Source organism: Acinonyx jubatus, chromosome F2, assembly GCF_027475565.1.
Source record: "Acinonyx jubatus isolate Ajub_Pintada_27869175 chromosome F2, VMU_Ajub_asm_v1.0, whole genome shotgun sequence".
In the NCBI taxonomy this organism is placed as follows: Eukaryota; Metazoa; Chordata; class Mammalia; order Carnivora; family Felidae; genus Acinonyx; species Acinonyx jubatus.
Genome location: NC_069394.1, coordinates 50,329,442 through 50,352,359, shown reverse-complemented (window position 1 = coordinate 50,352,359; position 22,918 = coordinate 50,329,442). Strand labels below are relative to the sequence as shown.

At 35.9% G+C, this 22,918-nt stretch overlaps 1 protein-coding gene across 8 annotated transcripts in view; it reads left to right on the top strand.

Moving 5' to 3' along the window:
* Positions 1-22,918, top strand: part of RALYL (RALY RNA binding protein like) — a 704,475-nt gene that overhangs the window by 186,945 nt on the left and 494,612 nt on the right. Inside the window, exon 1 of one of the 8 annotated variants that reach the window (XM_027064305.2) lies at positions 8,172-11,643. The exons of the other annotated variants lie outside the window; for them this stretch is intronic. The gene's annotated coding sequence lies outside the window, so the exon portion shown is untranslated. Of the gene's footprint in view, positions 1-8,171; positions 11,644-22,918 lie in introns of those variants that run through there. 8 annotated transcript variants of the gene reach the window in all.

Below are 22,918 nucleotides of genomic sequence, written 5' to 3'. Positions count from 1 at the left end.
GGCCAGTCTTTGGTATTAGATAAATCTCAGACATCCTTCAGACTGCTCCCATAAGCTGGTCTGTGGCTAGCCCTGAGTTCGACTGCTCACCCACTTCATCTAAGTTTGGTAGCCAGTTCCATCATGCTCTCTATCCAGGAGGGCATTAGTGTCAGAGACAAGAGGCCACATTCTTCCCACAGTATCATTATGCTGCTTCACAAAATTCCCTCATTATCAACATTTCACCTGGATAATGTTAATTCTCTCTCTCTCTCTCTCTCTCTCTCTTTTTCTTGGCACTTGTACAAGAAGCGCAAACATCTACTTAGGGAAGAGGGCACGCTGTCAGAGCTGGGTCTTTTCTGATACTTGGATTAGGTCACGGAGTCGCTGCAGATTTATAGTGGAGAGAGAAACACTACACTTGAGAATTTGCTATAATTGCAAGAAGCACCAAACCTGTAATTACTATTGCCACTCTGGGAACTTCAAGGGAAGCCTCCATAGTTAGCCTTTGCCCTTATCCATCCTGACTTTCCTGCCATGTTTTTCTGCTTTTGCCTTTGTTAGAATTTATAGTAGAAATAGAAATTTAAAAACCCAGCTGAAGATTCTTAGACTAGTACAAAGAATGTATTTTTAAATTTATTTGATGCTTACTGTGCATCAGAGTGCAGAGGAATTTAATTGGCGGTGATGTAATTAATTGTTTATTTTAACTAAAATCAAGGTGAGTTGGCTAACACTTTCAGTGTTTGAGCTCATAATGTTAAGACATATGTAGCACTTCCTAACTTAGCATTTCAGTATAGCTCCACCAGGTAGGTGTTATCTTTACTCTATTTAAAAATGAGGATCTTGGGGCGCCTGGGTGGCTTAGTCAGTTCAGGGCCTGACTTCGGCTCAGGTCGTGATTTCGCGGTTTGTGAGTTTGAGCCCCTCTTTAGGCTCTGTGCTGACAGCTCAGAGCCTGGACCCTGCTTCAGATTCTGTGTCTCCCTCTCTCTTTCTGCCCCTCCACCATTCATGCTCTGTCTCTCTCTCCTTCAAAAAAAATAAACATAAAAAAAATAAAATAAAAAATAACAATGAGGACCTTAATGGGCATTGCACATGAGGATATTAGAGGTCAGAGAGCTCATGCGTTTGCCTAATTCAGCAATGGAGGACTGTCATATGGCAACACCATACTTCTGGGTTCCATGCAGAGATCCCTACCCACCAGTGAATACTTCCTTTCTTGTCTTCATAGTAAATGACAAAGGAGGGTCACAAGGCCTTCTGTTATATCATGCCATCCTATAGCTCAGTTCCCTTCTTTCCTTCCTATATTTCATCCATTCTGAACCTCTTGTAGAGCCATCATCTGGAAATCTTGTCCCTTATTTTACTGACTTCTATTTTTTGGGCCAGATCCATTGGGTAACTGACTCCTATTTTGGGGGGGCAGATCCATTGGGTAACTGCCTCCTATTTGGGGGGGCAGATCCATTGGGTACTGACTTCTATTTTGGAGGAAAGATCCATTGGGTAACTGACTCCTATTTTGGGGGGCAGATGCATTGGGTAACTGACTCCTATTTTGGGGGGCAGATGCAATGTGTAACTGACTCCTATTTTGGGGGGCAGATGCATTGGGTAACTGACTCCTATTTGGGGGGCATATTCACTGGGTAACTGACTCCAATTTTGGAGGAAAGATCCATTGGGAAAGCTTATGTGTGGTCTGAGTTGGCCTCCGACGACATCTTGTGCAGTCTCTGTTTGAGCCATTAGTATCATTAATGTACCACACTGGTTCCCTTAGATTAAGCTTCCGAGGGTACAGACTGCCTCTTTCATTCTTGTTTCCTCTTTTTCTTCATCTATAAAATAAATACAATAGTAGCTACCTTGTAGATTTATCGGGAGGATTAGAGGTAATGTATATAAGTAAAGTAACTAACAGTGCCAGAGACATGGTAATAAAACTAACAATAACTCATATTTATTAAACTCATTTTCTGTGTGCCAGGTACTATGGTAGGCATTTAACGTGTATTATCTGTAATCCTTATGTAATGATTTTATTCAATGGCCTGAACTCAAAGCCAGTAGAAGCAGAACACACTTTTACTTTTTCTCTTCAACAATGTTATCAAATCTTATGACCCTGCAGTTTGATACGTGCCAGGCAGGGGCCGTAGTTGCAGACTATCAGTTATGAACACAAGTTAATTTCAATAATTAAAATTTATGTTCCGTTATTAACATTTCTAGGCTGTTTGTTCTTAATTCAGATGAAATTCACGACGTCTCCCTCTCCCTCAGCTGAGGCCTGACACTGGCTCTAGCTCTGCCTTGTGAAATAGTTTTCGACTTGACTGGGGTTTTTCTAGTCATTCTCAGTAACCAGTACCTCTGGCATTGGCAGGAGCTGGCCACCTTGTGGGCTGTGCTGGTAGGCTCTTTAGAGTCCTGCCTTTCCCCCCATACCACCACAATCTGGGAACCCCAGCTTTCTGACGAGCAACATAAGCATTTTAGCCGTCACCCAGCTCTAGCACACGGCAGCCAATCCTACAACCGCCTTCCGCCAGGGTTCTCTTACTTTGGCAGGGGGTTCTTCTCAGTGGGATCCCATAAAGATGGCAGATCACTATGCACTGAGTCAATAGGAAATGCAGGCATTGCTGGCATGCCGGGTAATGGAACGTAGATGTGTCTGCCTGTCTGCTGTCCTCTCTTCTTGCTCTGCCTGTGTGGATGTTGCAGCTGGCATCCATCTTTCTGAATTCTCCTGGAGAGAAAGGGGCAGTCATCAGTGTTCGCACGTGCCTCCAAACTCTCGGGACCACATGTGAGCTTGTTGCTGCTGCTTCTCATCACAGTGGTCTTGCAGCAGTTGGCTTGCTCATTTCCACAGCTCGGCAACCTGTGGTCAGAATGGACTCCGTGGTCTTTTGTCTCAGAAGTGTGGCACTCACTACTCTTAGATCTTGTAGCACTGTCCCCTTGGATATGTGTATAGAATGTGTCTGCATGAGAGGAGATAAGCCAAAACCCCTCCCTAAGATAACGTCTCATTGCCTCCTTGACTTTCTCTTAATGCACTCCATAATTATGTTTCTGACAGGGCAGAGGACTTGCCATGTTAGGGGCCAGTTTGGCTGCTTATTAGGAAACCCCAGGAGAGGTACTAGCTGCTGCTCTTCACAGTCCTTTATTGTTTTCAGTGTAGTGCTTTTGCTGAAATGTTTGAAGCAACAGGGAGAACCCTGCTCCGCATCTTTATATATATACAGCACCCATTTATATCTGAAGAAACTGTGACTCTAGAAGTCAGGTTATTTTTCCTATGGCCCTTAAACTTATTTAGTGCAAGTCCAAACCTAATTTGCATCTAGATTAGTGTAGTCCCAAACTGACTGTTCTGTTCACTGTACTGTTTACTTCAGTATGTGAGTGTTCGATTGTAAATGGTTACCAGAGGGCGTCTCTAAGTTGAGATAGACAGCATTGGCACTCTTGGGGATTTATTTAGATAACTTACAATGTAAAATGGAGCTTTGATGCTGTAGACATATCAACACTTATCCAACTTAATTGACTCCTGTATTTGTGCTAGTAACTATTAGTCATTTTCTGCCAGTTAAATAAATACTTGGTAGAGCTAAAGCAGTACCTAGCCCATTGTGAGATTTCAATAAATATTTGTTAAATGAAAGACTGCAGGAATTCAAAGTCAGCTGATACAACTACTCCTAGCAAATGGTGATGAGTGCTGAGTTTTGTGGAGTGCTTTGATTGTGTATGTCTCACTGGTATTCTTCCATCTATCATCAACCCTTATATTCAAGGAAATGTCTTTAGCATTTTTATTAGATGATTGCATGTCTCTTACAGGCAACTAGGAGAAATACCAAGCTTTCAAAAGAAGCCTGATTGTGTCAGAGTTGAAAATTCAATCAGCAAGAACCAATTTAAAAGAGCCAAGTTGTAGCAAAATCTAGAGAATTCTAACTTTAAATAAAATCCTTTCCTGCTTCACGATAGCCTCAACTTTCTTTTAGCTTTTAAATAAAAAAGTGTTGATAAATGGCCACTGAAGAACAGCTTAATATAGTACAATAGTTCTTTTTTTCTCAATGTTCACAGGGAAAGAAAATCTGGATAAATCAAAGGGATCTTTGAGAAATTTTGTAAACTGTCCTCTCAGTCAGGTTAATTTATTAAAGATCGATTAGTAAAAATACCATTGGAAAAGTTTAGTCCTTTTCATATAGATAATATTATTTATTTGTAGAGGGAATTTATTGAAGAGATTTACACATAAAATTATGAGTGGAAACCAAAAATATAAAGACAGCTACAAGTGTTTTATATAGTCTGATATCTTTGTACCTAGTGATGTGTAGCACACATTAAACACTTAAAAACAATATTTTGTATATGAGATTCTTGAAAATGTGAAACTATAGTGAGGGAAGGCTGATGAGTAGTTGTACGAGGGGAAGAAGGTTGATTGCAGAGGGGCAATAGGAAGCTTTTTCAGGAGTTGAAAATGCCGTATATCTTGATGTGAAGATCTTTCACTTCCTAAATTTATCAAGTAATCTAATTATAATGAGTGAATCTCTTGTATCTACATTATATTTCAATAAGCCTGGGGGAGTGAAAGAGGAAAAAAAATCTTTATTATTGAATTTAGACTATTTCACTTGTAATGTTTTTTTTTTCTGATAAAGTGAGTAGGACCATGGTAAATAGACTACTATAATTATGTTCCATGTGGAATAATAAAATCTCAAGTTTCAAATTATCTTAAAGATCATTTAATCTAATCCTTCTTTCCTTCATTCACTCTTCACTTAGTTGACATTAATGGACTGCTTTCTGTGTTTGAGCAATTATGCTTGTTGCTGGATAGTGAAGTCAAATAAAGCATAATCCTTGCCTTGGGGAAGTGTATTAGTTATCTATTACTGTATAACAAATTGCCCTGAAATTTAGTGACTTTAAACAACACATTTATCCCACCACAGTTTCTGTAGGTCAGAAATCCAGATGGCTTACCTGGGTCTTCTATTTCAGGTTGTCTTACATGGGTGCCATCACAATGTGCACCAAGCCTGGGATTCCTCATATGGAAGCTCAACTGGTAAAAAGTCTGCTTCCAAACTCACTAAAGTTGTTGTTGGCAGAATACAGTGCATTGAGTGCTGTTAACCTAGGCCTCAGTACTTGCTGGCCGTTGATGGGTAGCTACTCTCAGTTCCTTGGCAAGTGACCCTCTCCAATATGACCCCTCCTCCATCAACGAATGTGCACTGAGAGGCCGATAGAATCAGCTTGGAAATCGAAGTCACAATCTTTTATAACTCACAGGAATGACATCTCCTCAACATTGCCCACATACCCTCGGTTAGGAACAACTTACTCACGAGAAAGGAATTAACAAGGACATCAATACCAGGAAGCAGACATCTTAAAAGCTACTTCACACAGAAGCCTAGTCGATTCAGCTATCTGGGCTTGATGCGTCAAGAGATGACCCAGCAAGTGCTTTAATCTTTTTTATTTTACAAAAAAAAAAAAAAAAATGTAAGAATGGGGTTTTATAACCAGACTCTTTTTGTTTAACTTCTGGTTCTACGACTTACTAGTCATACATCTGGGAATTAATTAAACATTTATTAAGCATTAATTAGTCCTCTCACCACAAAATAGTGCATATGTGATTAAGTTGCTGTGAAAATTAAACACAATAATGAATGTAAAGTTCCAAGCATGGTACCTGGCAAGTAATAGGCTTTCAATAAGTTCCATAAATGAATTTCTGTTATCATCCTTGTACAAATCTTATTCCTGACCTGAAATCTACATCTCTGAAACTTCTTCCTGTTGAAAAACTTGAGGCTTACTAATCAAGTCTTATTCATTTCCAAATGCTAGCCCTGCCTTTAATTTACATCGGAAGACAATGTGTGTGCTGCCTTCCTTTTCTTCCCTCCCTGCACATTCCGGGCTTCTTTCTCTCCAGATATGTTCCTTATATAACATGACCACAAGCCTCCCAAGCCTCTCTTCTTGACATGCTTGTTAGATTGTAAGTCATCACACAAAACTGAATAACCATAAAACAAGTCAATGATCAGGAGGGAAAATTTTCAAATGAAAATGATCCGTAGATATTATTCTTACCTCAAGTTAATTCAAAAGCATCCTGATCTAGGACCTAATCTAGTTGCATGTGACAAGCTCAAACATTTTTCTCAGAACTCGCTAACAAATCCGTAAGCAGTTAGTACATTTCTTGCAGAAGTTAATGTCAAAGCACAAAAGAAGTATTTTAATTGATAAATAACTAATCTCTATACAACAAAGCAATAATTAAATAAAAGAGTATATTTACAACTAAAAACACACTTACTTCTAAAACTGTTTAACCAACTTTCAAATTAAAACATGATCATATTAAGAATTGAATACTTATTTTAGAAGCAAGAATATTCTAGCCATTGACCTATAAATTAAGATGAGTATTTTTAAATATCATGTTATAGGTCAATTTTACTTCAATAAAAAATTAAAAAAAAATTAATACACTTAAACTTACATCCCTGAGAAAAGGTGTATGAAGTAATGTTCTTGCTGGTGTGCTTAATTTTTAAGAATTTCATCATCGATATTTCTCATTCTAAGAATTTTTACTTCACAATTTCAAAAAGGAAAGAGAACGCATTCAAATAAAATAATTTGTCCTCATATGAATGTTCTCTATTATTAGATTCTACTTCAGGAGACAATGTTCACTTTAACTTCTTCAGTATTTATAAGGTATATTGGTGATCATGTTAATATTTTTAATGTGTTAAGTGTGTTTCAATAGAAAAATAATACAGTGACATTTATTTGAATTTCCATTGTAATCTAAAGAAAAACAGGTGTAAATGGTAAATTATTTCATTTACAGATTATTTTGAAGAGTTTTTAGAACTAACTATATTGGCATTTCTTCTTACAAAGAGAAAACAAGTATAAATATTTAGTCACAGGAATCCTCAAGTATTTTCAACTTCAAATTCCAAGTTATTGAAACTAACACCGCTCCAAAAATTCATTAGTAAAATACATAGAAATTTATATTTTTAAAATTTTATCCTATCTTTTGTTGGAAATGCAGCTGTAGTTGCAGTGGAAATAAAATATGACAATGAAGACAGAAACAAAGAATACATAAAACCTAAATTTCCACTGTATGCATGTGTCTATGTATATATATCAAACACGTTTTAAAAATCATTATATAAAATACTGATATCCCAATAAAAAACATGGGCTTATGATAGCAGTCTGAAAGAATATGTATTAAATGAACAGTGGTTGTCTGTGGGTTATGATTTTTATTTTCTTCTTTTTATCTTCAGTGTTTCTGAATGTTTTGCCAGAAACACGTATTACTTTAACAAGCAGAATTAAACAAAGTTGAACTTTCCATTAAAATATATATTTTGTGCTTAATCTGTGAACCAAATTAAAAATGAACTTAGTTTCATTATGATTTTTAAGGAGAATATGTAGAAAATGCTTTGGTTTTTGAAAAATAGTACTTCCTATTTCTTTGTGAACCTGTAAGAATATTTCACTTAGGGAAAAACATAGTATTTGGACTTCCTTTTATTATGTTTTTTGTGGAAATCCGTTGCAGCTAATGGTGAATTATCAAAGAAAGTATATCTCCTTATTAATTAAGTCATTAAAATTCAGAGTCAAAATATTTATCGGTTTATTTTCAATAAATAAGCATCATATTTATATCTGGTAAAGATTTCATTATAGCATATCAATATACACTGCATACTTATAACTATAAGAAAAACATCTATCTGGGCAGTCTGTTAAGTGCTTTTGTTTGGTGACATATTTTATTCAAAAGATAAGAAATATGTTTTTCTTTGCAGAAGGGAGTAAATTACAGTGTAACTTCAGGGGTTGCTTTTAGACTTGCATTAATATAGTACACTGATAGAGGTGGTGATTTTTATCTAAGTATCCTGATTATGTTATTGCTAAATCATCTAACACATGTTAAATGTTACATATAAAGGAGCCATGAGGTACCGAAACTATATTCCTATACTTTGCTTTCAGTTTGAATTTCATGCCTATTTTGATCAATCTCTGTGAAAGGTAGTAGAGTTAAATAACATGAAAATCATCATTAGAGCATTTGTAAACTATCATTTTCAAGAATGACATTCATGAATATTGTGCTAGTTAAAAACTAACTTCTTAGAACTGTTCAATAATTATGGAATGTCCATGCCATTAATATTTATTTATTTATTTTCCCTTTTGCATGGATTACACTATACCTGAAATTTATTATTCAGTTTTTGTGTAATGACTTAAAAAATACTATTATATATTTGTAATGAGGCTTGTCTAAAAAAGCATTTATATAGTAGTTAGTTTTTTTTTAAGAATTTATTTTTAAGTATTCTCTACACACAACATGGGACTCAAACTCACAGCCCCTAGATCAAGAGCCGCATGCTCTACCAACTGACCCAGCCAGGAGCCCCTGATTCTTAGAAAATGATTGAATCTCAGGTCTACATTTAATATTTCAACCAGCAATGTTATTTTACTTTAAAAAATCTGGAATGATAAAGTTGATTTTTGCCTTTTAACATATGGCCATCTGAAATAATTTCATTCATTCACTCATTAATTTACCCATTCAGCAAACATTATTTGTGTTCTAAGTACTGGGTATCCAAGCACTTGCAGACCAGAAGGGGAAATAACAAACAGACAAATACACACACACACACACACACACACACACACACACACGCACACACACACGAAATCACTTTCTTTGATGTAGATATTTTGATTGTACCTATATTTTAAATGCCCAGTTCTATCTCTTTTTTTATTGAAATACACTTGAACTGCAGTGTTACATTAGTTTCAGGTATACAAGACAGTGAGTGATTCGACAACTGTATACGCTATGCTATGCTCACCACAATTGTAGCTACCATCGGTTGCCATACAAGACTCTTACAATACCATTGACTATTCCCCATGCTGTACCTTTCGTCCCCATCACTTACTCATTCCAATACTGGAAACCTGTATTTCCTACTCCTCTTCGCTCATTTTGCTCATTCCCCATTCACCTCCCCTCTAGCAATCACCTATTTATTCTCTGTATTTATAGATTTGTTTTTTGTTTTTTAGATTCCACATACAAGTGAAATCATATGGTGTTTGTCTTTCTGTTTGACTTACTTAACTTAGCATAATACTCTCTTAAGTCCATTGATGTTGTTGCAAATGGCAAGATCTCATTCCTTTTTGTGGCTGAGTAATATTTAATTGTGTCTCTATATATCCCATCTTCTTTATCCATTTATCTATCAATGGTCATTTAGGTTGCTTCCTTATCTTGGCTATTGCAAATAATACCATAACATAGGGGTACATTTACTTTTAGAATTAGCATTTTCATTTTCTTAAGTACTTAGTAGTGGAATTACTGAATCATATGGTATTTGTATTTTTAACTTTTCAAAGAACCCCCTACTGGTTTTCACAGTGGGTTTACCAATATACATTCCCACCAGCAGTACACAGGTGTTCCTTTTTTTTCACATCCTCCCCAACACTTGTGATTTCTTGTCTTTTTGATACCAGCCAAGTCTAACTGGTATAAAGTGATATCTCATGATGTGCGTCCATTATTCTTAATTAACAGAGAGTAGCAACTCTGAAATGTATATATACTTATTATATGTATTTTTAAAGTTTGTCAGTAAGCTTTTTAGAGTTCTATGAAACATAGTTTTAGAAAATATTACTTTGAAAAAAAATTGGTCCTGTTACAATTACTGAGATTGTTTTGTTTTTCTTTATAATAGAGCCATATGGGGTTTGTTACCTAATATGTACATTTATTTCCATTAAGCATTTAATATATTACAACCTAATTGTAGACAGATAATGGCCTCCTAAAGACCTCTACCTCCTAATTCCAAGCACTTGTGAATAGGTTACCTTACATGGCACAGAGACTGTGCTGATGTGATTAAATTAAGGATCTTGAGATGGAAAATAATCCTGGATTATCCAGTTGGGTCCAGTGTAATCACAGGGTCCTTATAAGAGGAGAACAAGAGGATCAAAGGTGGAAGAAGATGGCATGGAGAAGCAGGGGTTGGAATGACAGGCTTGAAAATGGAGGAGAGGGCTCCAGCCAGGGCATGTGGACAGCCTCTCCAGGGTGGAAAAGGCAAGGAAAGGAATTTTCCTCAGTGTCTCCACAAGGAATGCAGTAGTGTCTGTGCCTTAATTTTAGCCCCAATAAGACTTGATTTGGGCTTCTGACCCCTAGAATTGTACAGAATAAATTTGTGTTGTTTTAAAAAAGTTACCAAGGGTGATAATTTGTTAGAGCAGCAATTGGAGGCTAATACAGACCTACACAGCACTAACACTTCAAACAGCCTCTGTTCTTTCTTTTCAATTTGATAAAAATCCTAGGTTCATTCGCCAAATGAATCACTGAAGAGATGCTTATCTATTAGAGGAGAATGTGAGGCCTTTTTTATGATTTCCAGGGAAACATAGGTGGGATCGCTGCTAACCCTAACCCTGCCCATCAGGCCAAATAAGTCTTCAAGGGTAGAAGAGCCACATGAAAGCCCGTGCTGGTGTAACATAGGCCAGAGCCACTATACTTCTTGATTTTCATAGTTTCTTTTTAACTGAGACTCCAGATACCACTGGAATTTTAAGAAACAGCATAAAAATAAAACATTTGAATATGAATACTTTAGATGCTTCCTCGACTGTCACACATTCAAAAAGAGCCTCCCCTGGTAATAATCTGTGTGGTGCTGTTAGTATATCAATTGCAGACAAGCAGAAAGCTGAACCTTTTATTGCTCCTTCTGTTTTCTGGAAGTATTCAGTATTAGAGTGACTGATACTCTGTTTTCCAGAGTGAGGAGAAAAGCTGTAATAACTTCTGTGCCATTATTTTTGAAACTCTAGAGTTCATTAAAACTCTCTTTGGCTTTCTTGCCTACCATCTTTCTTCTTTCTTATGAATTATTCAAGGCAGATTTCAGTTGAGGTAAATAGTTTGATTTGAAGGTTTTTGTATCTGGATTTAGATGCAACAAGAAGTGTTAAATGTTCAGAATTTTAAGTGCACAGAATGGCACAGACTCAGCTATTAAGATGGAAGACATTTGCTGTTAACGCTCTGGGGCTGCTGTTTGCGACTTCAGCGTGGTACTATTTGTCATTCTGAAGTAGGTAGGCATTATGATGCTTGTAGTATAAATCAGACTTTACAGAATGCTTGGTCCCCAAGCGCTCTGAACATTCTAATCCACTTCTCAGTTTACAGAACAGTTTTTGATTTTACAAGGTAAAGTTTCCCTTTCTTATTTAACCTTGCCAATGCATTATTAATCTCTATTATTTTTCAGGTATTGTATACCAAACAACAACCAAAAAAAAACCCCAAAAACCAAAAAAACCCTTTAGCCTGCATGTTTCTCTTGGATAAAATGAGGTTGTAAGTTTGAGTTCTTCTTTCGACAAATAATGTGAAAGCTAAGAGGACCTAGGAAACATTTCATTTTTATAAAACTCAAGGTAAGCCTGATTTCTTCTTTCATAGTAGTCCTCTCACCCTTGGATTCTGTGCCTTATATTTTTAATTTTTAAACACTTAGTTCATGAAGTTACTTACCTGAAAGAGTGATATATGGAACACATGGCTGGAAACTACATTGCTTTGGAACTCATGTTCAGAACTGGTTGCATGGTAGCCCATTTAAAAACCACTCCAAAGAAATCTTGTTATAGTTCTGTCATCTGCTAAAATTCACTTCCTTAATGTCAGTTTCTGTTAAGGCAGTCTACATAAAAATATGTTTGTGACATTAGGCTCAGGTGGTACTGCTTTTAGGCAAAGCATTTTATTCACGTACTGTGCTCTAACGTGATTTTATTAGCAGCAGGAGTTCCATTTACTAAAGAACAATAGGAACTAATATTTAACAATTAGTATGTGTTAGAGTGTGTGCTAGGGACTTTACATTCGTTATCTATGTTAATGCTCACAATACATCTATGATGTAGTAGTTTCTGTTAGCATCCCATCTTCCGGCTGGAAAGTTTCTTGCAGAGCACAGTCTTGAATCTGTCTGACCTTAAAGTCCATGCTTTTAAGTACTCTTCTAGTGATTGCAAATTCAAACATGTGTAAGGACATAGATTTATAATTTTTTTTATGTTTATTTATTTTTGATAGAGAGAGACAGAGAGTGAGAGGGGGAGGGGCAGAGAGAGAAGGAGACACAGAATCCAAAGCAGGCTCCAGGCTCTGAGCTGTCAGCACAGAGTCTGACATGGGTCCCGAACTCGGGAACCGTGAGATCATGACCTGAGCTCAAGTGGGAGGCTCAGCCGACTGAGCCACCCAGGCGCCCCAAGAACATAGATTTATAATGTCACTCAGTATAATGAATGCATTTAAACTTATTTATATTTAAACCATACGCTAAGCAACCTGTACAAATTTGTGGTCTGTATTCAGCTTTCAGCCTCAGGTTTGAAACTCTACACAAAGCCACATTGCTTTCAAAAATATTAATTTATATGCATAATTATTCCTTTATTCACTTCCATCTTATTCAGGTTTTATCAGGGAATATAAGTGTGCAGAGAACAGAACTGCATTGTCCAATTGCCCTTTCATGCCAAATGCCTGCCTGTTAACCCAGTCATGTGGTCTGTCTGGTGTCAGGACTTTTGTCCAGCTAGGAAGGAGCTTCCTATCTGAGTCTGGGGGAGATATTGACATCAGAAGAATGTTCAGACTCAAAAGCCAAGGGAAAAGTTGAGTTCTGAGGAGGTCACATAAACTGAAGAGGCTTTAGAAGAATGTATTAAGATCTAGCCTATAGCACTAGTGGTCTTATGGCCATGAATATGAGAGTGATGGCAGCTGGTGAAGGGAGCTGTGGCAAAACTTCTAAATCAGCTCTGTATTTTGTCTGTGATTGTATCAACCATACTGTAAGGCAGAAATGGATCATTTTTAAGGGACGTGGGATGAAGTGTATGTCAGTATTACACATAAAAATTAAAGATAAACAAGGTGCTTAAATCCTGTAAGAAAAAGCTATGGAAAAGCTGTGTAGGTGCGATTAGCTTTTTTAAGTGTGCAAGTTCCCCTAAGGGATTTTCATTGCTCAGATGTCAGCCAACAGAGAAAGGTAGGGAAATGTTTTCCATTTGATTACTTAAGGAAATATAGTTTTGTGAATTAATAACAATTTCTGGCTATATTTACTTAAGCTGTCCTTTCTCAAAAATCTGTAATAGCACCTCATTTTAGTTATAGCAGACCTTCTTAATTTGATAAATTACGTAAGTTCTCTGGTCTTTAATTTCCATGAAACTGGGTGTGTGATTTTTAAACTTTTTTTTTAGTGGATGTGCTGATAAAATATGAAACTTGAAAATCACTGAAATTCTGTGCTCAATCAGAACTCTGTCATCTCTAAAATTCAACAGGTCAGCAGTCAGTTATGACAAGGTCCTTTATTACTTAAACCCCTTCTGCTACAATGTACTTAGTGCCCTTCCATCCTTTCTCTCTTCCCTCCTTCCTTCCATTCTTCCTTCCTTCCTTCCTTCTTTCCTTCCATCCTATTAGAAAATGAACTTCATAGATTTCTTGACTCAGTGGTTGGATATAGTGAAGATTTACCACTAGGAGGCATTTAAGAACATAAGAGGGAATTTTGGGTTTTCTTCATAACTAAAAGAATAAAGGGGACCTTGTTACTAACATTTAGTAGGTAGAGGGCAAGGATGTTAAATATCTTGTTGTAGATGGGAAAAATTCTCATGTAAAAGGTCAATAGCACCCTTTGTGAGAAATATTTATTTATTTATTTATTTATTTATTTATTTATTTATTATTATTTTTTTTAATGTATGTTTATTTTTGAGAGAGAGACAGAGACAGAGTATGAGCAGGGGAAGGGCAGAGAGAGAGGGAGACACAGAATTCGAAGCAGGCTCTAGGCTCTGAGCTGCCAGCACAGAGCCTGATGCAGGGTTTGAACCCATGAACTGGGAGATCATGACCTGAGCTGAAGTCGGAGGCTTAACCGACTGAGACACCCAGGTGCCCTGAGAAATATTTTAATGGATCGTGTCCTTGAAGTTTGCAAAACATTGTAGTAAAATTAGTTACCTTTCTGATTAGAATTTTCATTCTTCTTTAAAAATTTTTAAATTCCAGTATAATTGATATACCTAGTAGGATTTTCATTCTTGGCTTGCTCATGCTCTTTCTCCCTTGAACACTTTTCCCAATTATTCTGTCGAAATCCTGGTTGTTTTTTAAGGTTCAGCTCAAATCTTTTCTCCTTTATAAAGTCAATTTTGTAAACTTCTCACTTTACTTTAGGCTCAGAGATCTTCCTTCTTCTTGATGGCCCTTATGTAATCTCTCTCTTGAATACAAACTTCGATCATCTCCAAAGCCAGTGCCAACTTGAGAAAAATGATGCTTGCTTTTCCATTTCTGCTTTTCACATCAGGTTTGGCAAAGGGCCTTGAAAATAGTGAAGAGATAAGGCTGTTGTTTTGTTTTATTTATAGTAAAGTGATTCTCCTATAGAGAAGTAGATCATAAATAATGAAATAGGAATGACTTATCCTCACAAAAACATTACCATGATAAACATGCTACTTGAGATAAAATAAGCTTAAGATTTCAACCTAACTTTACTTATTTTTTATTAATTCATGTTAGGAGCTCCATTAAAAGTAGACTGCCTAATCTGTAAAATTCCTTGTTGTTGGGTGTGTCTTGAATCCATGACTTAAATTTCAGTATATAGACTACCCAGTGGTAAGAAAGTTTCTTCTAGAAATAAAAGGAGCTTTCAGAGCTTCTCTAAAAAAAGTTTTAAATATATGATCAACTGCCTACCAACTTGCCTGAAACAAGATCAGGTATCATTGGCCCACTGCCCTAGTTCAAACACAATGAAGGAATCAACACTATCCTGCAGCCTGATGATCCTGGCTTTAAGAAACATGAGTACTTGACTCCTGCTAGATGTTGGTATTAAAAGCAGCTGTTGCCAATATCATGTCCAAGACTTAAGTCTGGAACCCACAGGCATTTTGAGACTTTCAACTCATCTCAAAAGATTCATATTTCCTTTGGGCTATAGTTTTAAAGATGGGTTTGAGGTTAAAGTTGAGGTTAATAAGAGAATAGAATTGTTTCTTTGAATATACTATTCTATTTTTGTAGGATATTATTTGAAACGATATTGATTTTAAGTTACTGTTTAATGATCCACGTGTGTTTTCATTCTTGCTGGGTAATGGCTATAAGCTAGAAAAACAATGCAAGAGGATTATAGGTTTTTACTAAATATGAAGGAAATAAGATGGTTTCATACCATTTAGGACCTAAAAGAAAAGGAAAGAAAATACTAAAGGTTCAATTAGCTATACCATCTATTTTATTCTAAATTTGGGCTACAGTGTATTAAGTAAGCACTATCAGATATATGTTAATGTATTTTAGGACATTGCTTTTTCTGCATTCTTTTTAAAAATTTTTTAAACATTTATTCATCTTTGAGAGAGACAGAGAGAGACAGAGTGTGAGTGGGGAAGGAGCAGAGAGAGAGGGAGACACAGAATCTGAAGCAGGCTCCAGGCTCTGAGCTGTCAGCACAGAGCCTGATGCGGGACTTGAATTCACTGACTGCGAGATCATGACCTGATCTGAAGTTGGACAATCAACCGCCTGAGCCACCCAGGCACCGCTGCTTTTTCTGCATTCTTAAATGGCTACACAAATACTGTCAGTGTTGAATAACTAAATTAATGCTTTTGGAATTCTGTATGTCTATCTAAGTGTTACGTATGTATGTGTGTCTAAGTGCTTATTATATTTCTTCCAGTTAGAGTGTGAATTCCTAGGATTTAGGAAGTCCAGTTATATTTCTTCTTGTGACCTTGGGTTGTACTCCCATTCTCATAATCAGTTTGGCAATATAAAGTCAGGTAGGGGTGGTGATAAGGGTGGAGGTGGTGATGAAAAGAAATGAAAAAAAAATCCCCTTACCTTTTTCTTGGTTTACTAAGTACCATTTGAGAATGTAATGTTAGGTAAATGTATTCAAATATATTCTGGATTGGAAAGTGCTGGGTAAGTGGAAAATAAAAGGTGGCACTTCTGGGCATTTTCTTTTGATATAATATCACCATTTTCAATAAACCATTTACACAAACATATGCATACAACCTCTTACCCAGGAACATCAAAACTGAATACTTAAGTTTATGTAATCAGGAAACATTTCAACTACCATGGCCTTAGAGTCTAAGGCATGTTGAAATAAATAAAATACCAGTGCTTTCTAGAAGCATTATAGAACCCTGTGCATTCAGGATTTGCTGGAGTTGTCCTTTGTGGCATTGAAAGGAGATGATGGGTGATTACACTGTCAAAGCTTCTAGTTCTCAAATATAATCTTCAAAGGCTTGCTGGTGCAGACAGAATAATTTTAATGGACTTTGGAACATCTAAAAACAGAGAAGAAAACTTGTGTAATAACACAAGAATATTGTCAACATTATTTCTTCTGTCTCTCTCTTTCTCTCTCTCTGTCTCTGTGTAGACACACATATGTGCTTCATTGTATGAATAGGTAATAGAATCATCCTCTTCCACAATATTGGTTATATTCTTTTCCTTAAATGTTATTAGATACATTTCAAATTTTATTTTATTCTCTATTTTAAGTTTTGAAAGCTTCCTCCAACACATATAATTCATATATGGAATTCACTTATTTAAAATATGTAATCCCATGTTTTTAATATTTCACAGTTATACATTTATCACCAAAATCAAATTTAGGTCATTTTCATTACCCTAAAAAAAGAAATTCTAAACCCTTTATGGTATCCCCCAACCATTCCCATCCCCATCCCTTTCACCCCCCACAACTATTCTGTAATCTGTCTTTACAGAGTTGTCTTTTCTACACATTTCCTACAAATGGAATTATATAATATGTTGTCCTTTGTGCCTGGCTTTTTTCACTTAACATAATGTTTTAAGATTCATTCATATTGTGGCACGGATCAGTAATTAAGTACTGACAATTAAGTACAGTAATTAAGTACTGATTTCTCTTTATTGCTAAACAAAATTAAACTACATTGTACGAATATATTTTATTTATCCATTAATCAAATAATGGATATCTGGATTGTTTTCATCTTTGGCTATTATATATAATGCTGCCATAAACATTTGTGTACAGGTTTTTGTGTGAACATATGTTATTACTTGAGTGTATATTTAGAAGTGGAATTGCTGGATAGCATGGTAACTTTGTTTAACTTTTTTTATGTTTATTTTGGGGGGCGCAGAGAAAGAGAGAGGGATAGAGAGGGACAGAGAATCCAAAGTGGGTTCTGTGCTGACATTAGAGAGCCTGATGTGGGGCTCAGACCCACGAACTGTGAGATCATGACCTGAGCAGAAGCCAGACACTTAACTGACTGAGCCACCCAGGCACCCCTCTGTTTAACTTTTTGAAGGAACTTCCAGACTGTTTTCCAAAGTGTCTGCAACATTTTACATTTTCATTACAAGTGTATGAGGATTCCAATTTCTCCATATCCCTAATAATACTTGTTATTATCTCTTTTTTTAATTATTATTATAGTCATCTTAGTAGGTATGGAGTGGTATCTCATTGTGGCTATAATTTGCATCTCCCTGATAGTTAACAATCTATCAAGATTTTGAGCATCTTCTTATGTTTATTGACCAGGTATATATCTTCTTTGGAAAAACATTGATTTGGATCCTTTGGCCATACCAAAAATCATTTTGATAAAATATATATATAATTAAGATTTGCCCTCTGAGCCATTTTTATTTAATTCTACAGTTAAGTAGTGTCAAGTATATTCGTGTTGCTATAAAACAGATCTCCAGAACTTTTTGTCTTGCAAAACTGAAACTCTATATTCATTAGGTAACAGCTCCTGATTTCTCCCACGTGCCAGTCTTTGGTAACCACCATTCCACTTTCTGTTTCTATGAATGTGACTACTTTAGATACCTCATATAAGTGGAATCACACAGCATTTGTCTTTTTTTTGTGACTGGCTTCTTTCACTTAGTGTGATATCCTAAGGTTCATCCTGGGTTAGCATGGCATGGCATTCCAGCATACGTTTTTACCACATTGTTTAGCCTTTTATCTGTTAATAAACATCTGTGTTTTGGCTATTGTGAGTAGTGCTTCTAAGAACATGGGTATGCAAATGTCTATTTGAGACCTTGTTTTCAGTTCTTTTGGGTATATACCCAGAAGTGGGATTTCTGAATCATATGGTAGTTCTATTTTTAACTTGTTGAGGACCACCAAACTTTAAAGCAGTTGTACCATTTTAAAATCCCACCGGTAGTGGGCAAGGGTTTCCTTTGAACATTTTTAATTGGGTTATTTATCTGTTTGTTATTAAGTTGCGAGAGTTTTTTTTTTTTAACGTTATCTCCAGCACATTTCTAAATGAGGCCACTACATAGACTGATACAGTATTTAGCTATGTTGTATGTAAGGGTGTTCTAGAACCAGAATATAAGCTGTGTGGCCTTGGATGAGCTATGCAACCCCTTTATTTCTCCATTTCCTTTTCTGTAGAATAGGTATGATAATAACACACACAGCATAGGTTTTGTTTGGAAGTGAAATCAGGCATTGCTTGAATGGCATGCAAAACAATGTCTGACAAATGATAAATGCTCAGCACTAGTTAGTGGCTCTTTCAGATAGTGTATTAGATTGTTGTTACAACTTGATCTCTGTAGTATATACATATTTCTTCAGTGTATATTTGTATATATTTTATGTATTTTTTTGTATATTTTCAGTGGTAAATGCCTTTCGTGGTTTCGGTTCTCATTGTTAGCATAGCTGTTGGCAGGAAGAGCACACACTGCACAGCTTGATGCCTCTCTTCATGGCTAATAGTTCTAGAGTTCCAAAGAATGAAAAAGCACGAATGGAGTGTTACTTTTAAAAAGAAACAGAAACAAAAAAAAAACCCCACCCACTTTATTTTGGTAAGTTTAAAGCATTCGAAAGTAAAGATAATGATTGAAGGAATCCTATGTAACTATCACCCACATTCAACAATGATCAACAGTGGCAAACTGTGTTAGTAGACAAATAATTCGCAGAGGTAATGCAAATATCTTGACTCAAGACTGAACAGATTTAGTGTCTCATGCATTTTACTGGCCTCTTGATATATTAACTTCCCTGTGTCTTTGTCACTGTGTGTGTGTGTGTGTGTGTGTATGTTTGCTTATGTTGTTCTATTTTTAGATAGAAATGTGGAGTCTGAATGTAGAGTCAACTTTAAGAGGAAAATGAAATTTTAAGTGGGGCTCCTGGGTGATTAAATGTCTGACTCTTGGTTTCTGCTCAGGTCCTGATGTCATGGTTCATTGTGCTATCACAGGGTGGGTAAAATAGGAGCCCATAGCAGATCTCCTCCATCCAGACACCCAGGCAGGTTGAGGCTCTTCCATCATCATCACGTGGCTTTTTGATAGGAATTGGTTTGCAGCGGGTCTGTAATGAATAATCTACCTCACTGGGGGAATCCCCCAAAAGAAAGAAAGGTGAACAAGTCTGATTTCCTTTAAATAGGCTGATTAGTGGCCAGCCTCGTGGAAAACACTATATTGATGATTTATCATCAGGGAATTTTTTTTAATCTATGAAATGTTCCCGATCTAATCAGGATTGCAGGAAAATCTATACATTTATGGAGCATGCTTTGCTGGAAGATGTCATATAAACTACATATCAGTTGAAATATAAAAGGGAGGTGTTTCATGAGAGAAACTGTCTTTTATATAAGTGATGGCTGCATTTATCTCTTAAGAGCCCATGTTAGGGGCACCCTGAGCACCTCAGTAGGTTAAGCGTCTAACTCTTGATTTTGGCTCAGGTTGTGATCTCAGTTTGTGAGTTCCAGCCCTGTGTGGGCTCTGCACTGACAGCATGGAGCCTGCTTGGGATTCTCTCTCTCTCTCTCTCTCTCTCTCTCTCTCTCTCTCTCTCTCTCTGCCTCTCTCTCTCTCTCTGTCTCTCTCTGCCTATCCCACTTGTGCACACACACACTCTCTTTCTCTTTGAAAATAAATAAACTATAAAAAATGAAAAACTAATGTTAAATCTGGGCAAGAGCGAGTCCTCGTTTGGTCCTAGACTTCACTCTGCTTTGCCTTGCCTTATAATTATTGCTATTCCGAAAAATTATCAGTAAAACTTGACATTGGATAAGATCTGTGATTTTTTTTAGTCTGATTTGACAGTCTAAGGCTTGCAAAGTTGACCTGGTAGGTGTTGGAGGGAGTCTCCATTCCAGCTAGTGTAAACAACAAAAAGTCTACTCATGAAAAAATTGTATGATACTGGCCTGGAAATGGTGCACAGTACTTTCTCTGGCATTTCATGTCTGGGACTCAGCTATGAGGAACCATACTCAATTGCAAGAAAACCAGGGAAATATATTTCAGCTATGGTACCCAGAAAAAAAGAGGAGAATATGGATTTTGGTGAGTTTGTTAAAACTCATTCTGGAAAAATGACAAAAATATTTTGTGTATCTTTCTTTAAAATAATAATATAATTATCACTCATAGTCTTTACTATGGAGTAGACACATCATCACATTTAATCTTCTCCATAGCTCTGTGAGTTAGAGCCCAATGTTGTCACTTTATCGATGTGGATTCTGTGTCTTAATATGGTTACATACATTACTTAAGGGCACAGAGTCAATGTCTGGCATGGACATAATCTGGTTCTTTTCAAAGTACTTGTAACGATCAGTCAAGAAATCTAGGAATGATAATTTCATGTAGGTAGTGTTTCCAGATAAAATATCGGACATCCATGCTATATTTGGACATAATGTGTGCTCAGAACTTATTCAGTGTTCATCTAAATTTAAATTTAACTGAACGTCCTATATTTTTATTTGCTAATTCTAGCAACCCCACATATAGCATTACTGTCTAGGAGAAAAGAGAGAAACTATTAAATCATGCATTAAACTTTTCTATTAATGTTTGGAATAATGTCACCCTTGAATGTTTAGCAAAGTGATATAATTAACCATAGCCATCCTCACATGGAAAAACTAGCAGCATAATTCCATATTGATTATATTATGGGGAAAAAAATGTAGGTTTGACTTCCCTAAGGGAGTATATGATTAGGATTAAAAGCCAAGTCTACCCATCACTAGATCAGGTATAATCCTATATGAGCTAACTTTAATAGCAAATATTTTAATATTAGAAATTGTATTAAATGTATATAAGGGCAGATTGTTACAGTTTCTTTGCATTTACTCTTGTATATTATGCATTATTTTATTCATTATATATACAAAATTATTTGAATATTATACTAGCTACTATAGGATAAATATGTGAGAATTAACACTAATATATCTCTGTTTCTCTACAGTGTGAATAATTTATTATCTAAACTAGATAGTATTGAGAGGAAGGGATGCTTTTAATAATTCCTCAAGGGCAACAGGTCAGAAAGTGGGATAGTTTCAAGCAAAGTGGGATGAATGGTCCCTCCACGGGGCTGCATATGTTAAGGTTTGGGATCATAGAATTTTAGAGGAGAGAGTTGTCATAGAGCTCATTTAATATAGTCTTATTTTATAGACTAAGAAATCTAAGGTCCAGTGAAAATAAACAATATTTTCTATAGATTAATGATTCTTACTCGTTGATGACACTTTTTCATAAGGAGTGATTGATATGACACTTGTCCCCTCCTTCACTTTCCCTATATTGTACCTAAGATTGTCACTTGCTACGATATTCACTTCAGCTGAAGGTCTAAAGGCCAGAACTAAATCATCCAGTTACAACAGGTATCTGTGTTCATTCTTTTCAAACATAAAGTCACTGTTTTGAACCTATTAAGAATTAAGTATGTGTTCCATGAAGTTTCATCTTGCAGTCCAGACTATCTCTTTTATATTTTAATGACTCTATAAGGCTGGAGAACAAAGTGCATGTCATTCTTTTACTGTGGAACTGAACTGAGAAATGGCCAAGCCAAGGAACCTCAGAATCTCCCATTAATATGGTCTCTGGAAAACAAAAGAGCAAAACCACATCTATATTGATATTTTTTGAAGTAGTTAAATATTATTTTTATATAAAATTACTGATTATTCCTTCAGTGCCTGCTATATGCCAGACACGGGTTTTTAATCATTAAACAGGAAAAAAAGTGTTCTGATAATTTATTTACTCCAAAATTTACATATGTTTAAGCATTCTCTTTTGTTCTCAAAAGGAGAGGTGGTATTAAATGATATGAACAATTTCTAGACAGCTGGGGTTAAAATCTTAATTGTAACACTCCCTAGATTGTGAAACATGGACCTGTTAGTGGTTTCCCCTAACCACCCTACTTTTTAGTGTTCTAATATGTAAAATGGAATTATAATATTAATGACTGCATAATTTTCTTTGAATAGGTAAATGATTTTATTTACTGTTTTAATGTAAATACTTCAAAGAATGTTCTGTCATCTATTAAGCACACAATAGATAAGCTCTCATCATTGCACTATTTCTTTTCAACAAAACAGAACACTCTTTTCTTTGCCCTCTATTTTTGGTTTCTTTTTTTCAAGTATAAACATGTAAACAATAAGCCAGTTAAAATAGCAAGACATTGTTTGCAATATGTAGTTTTTTAAATTAATTGTTGAGATCAAATTTCAAAATAAAATGACCCTTTTAACA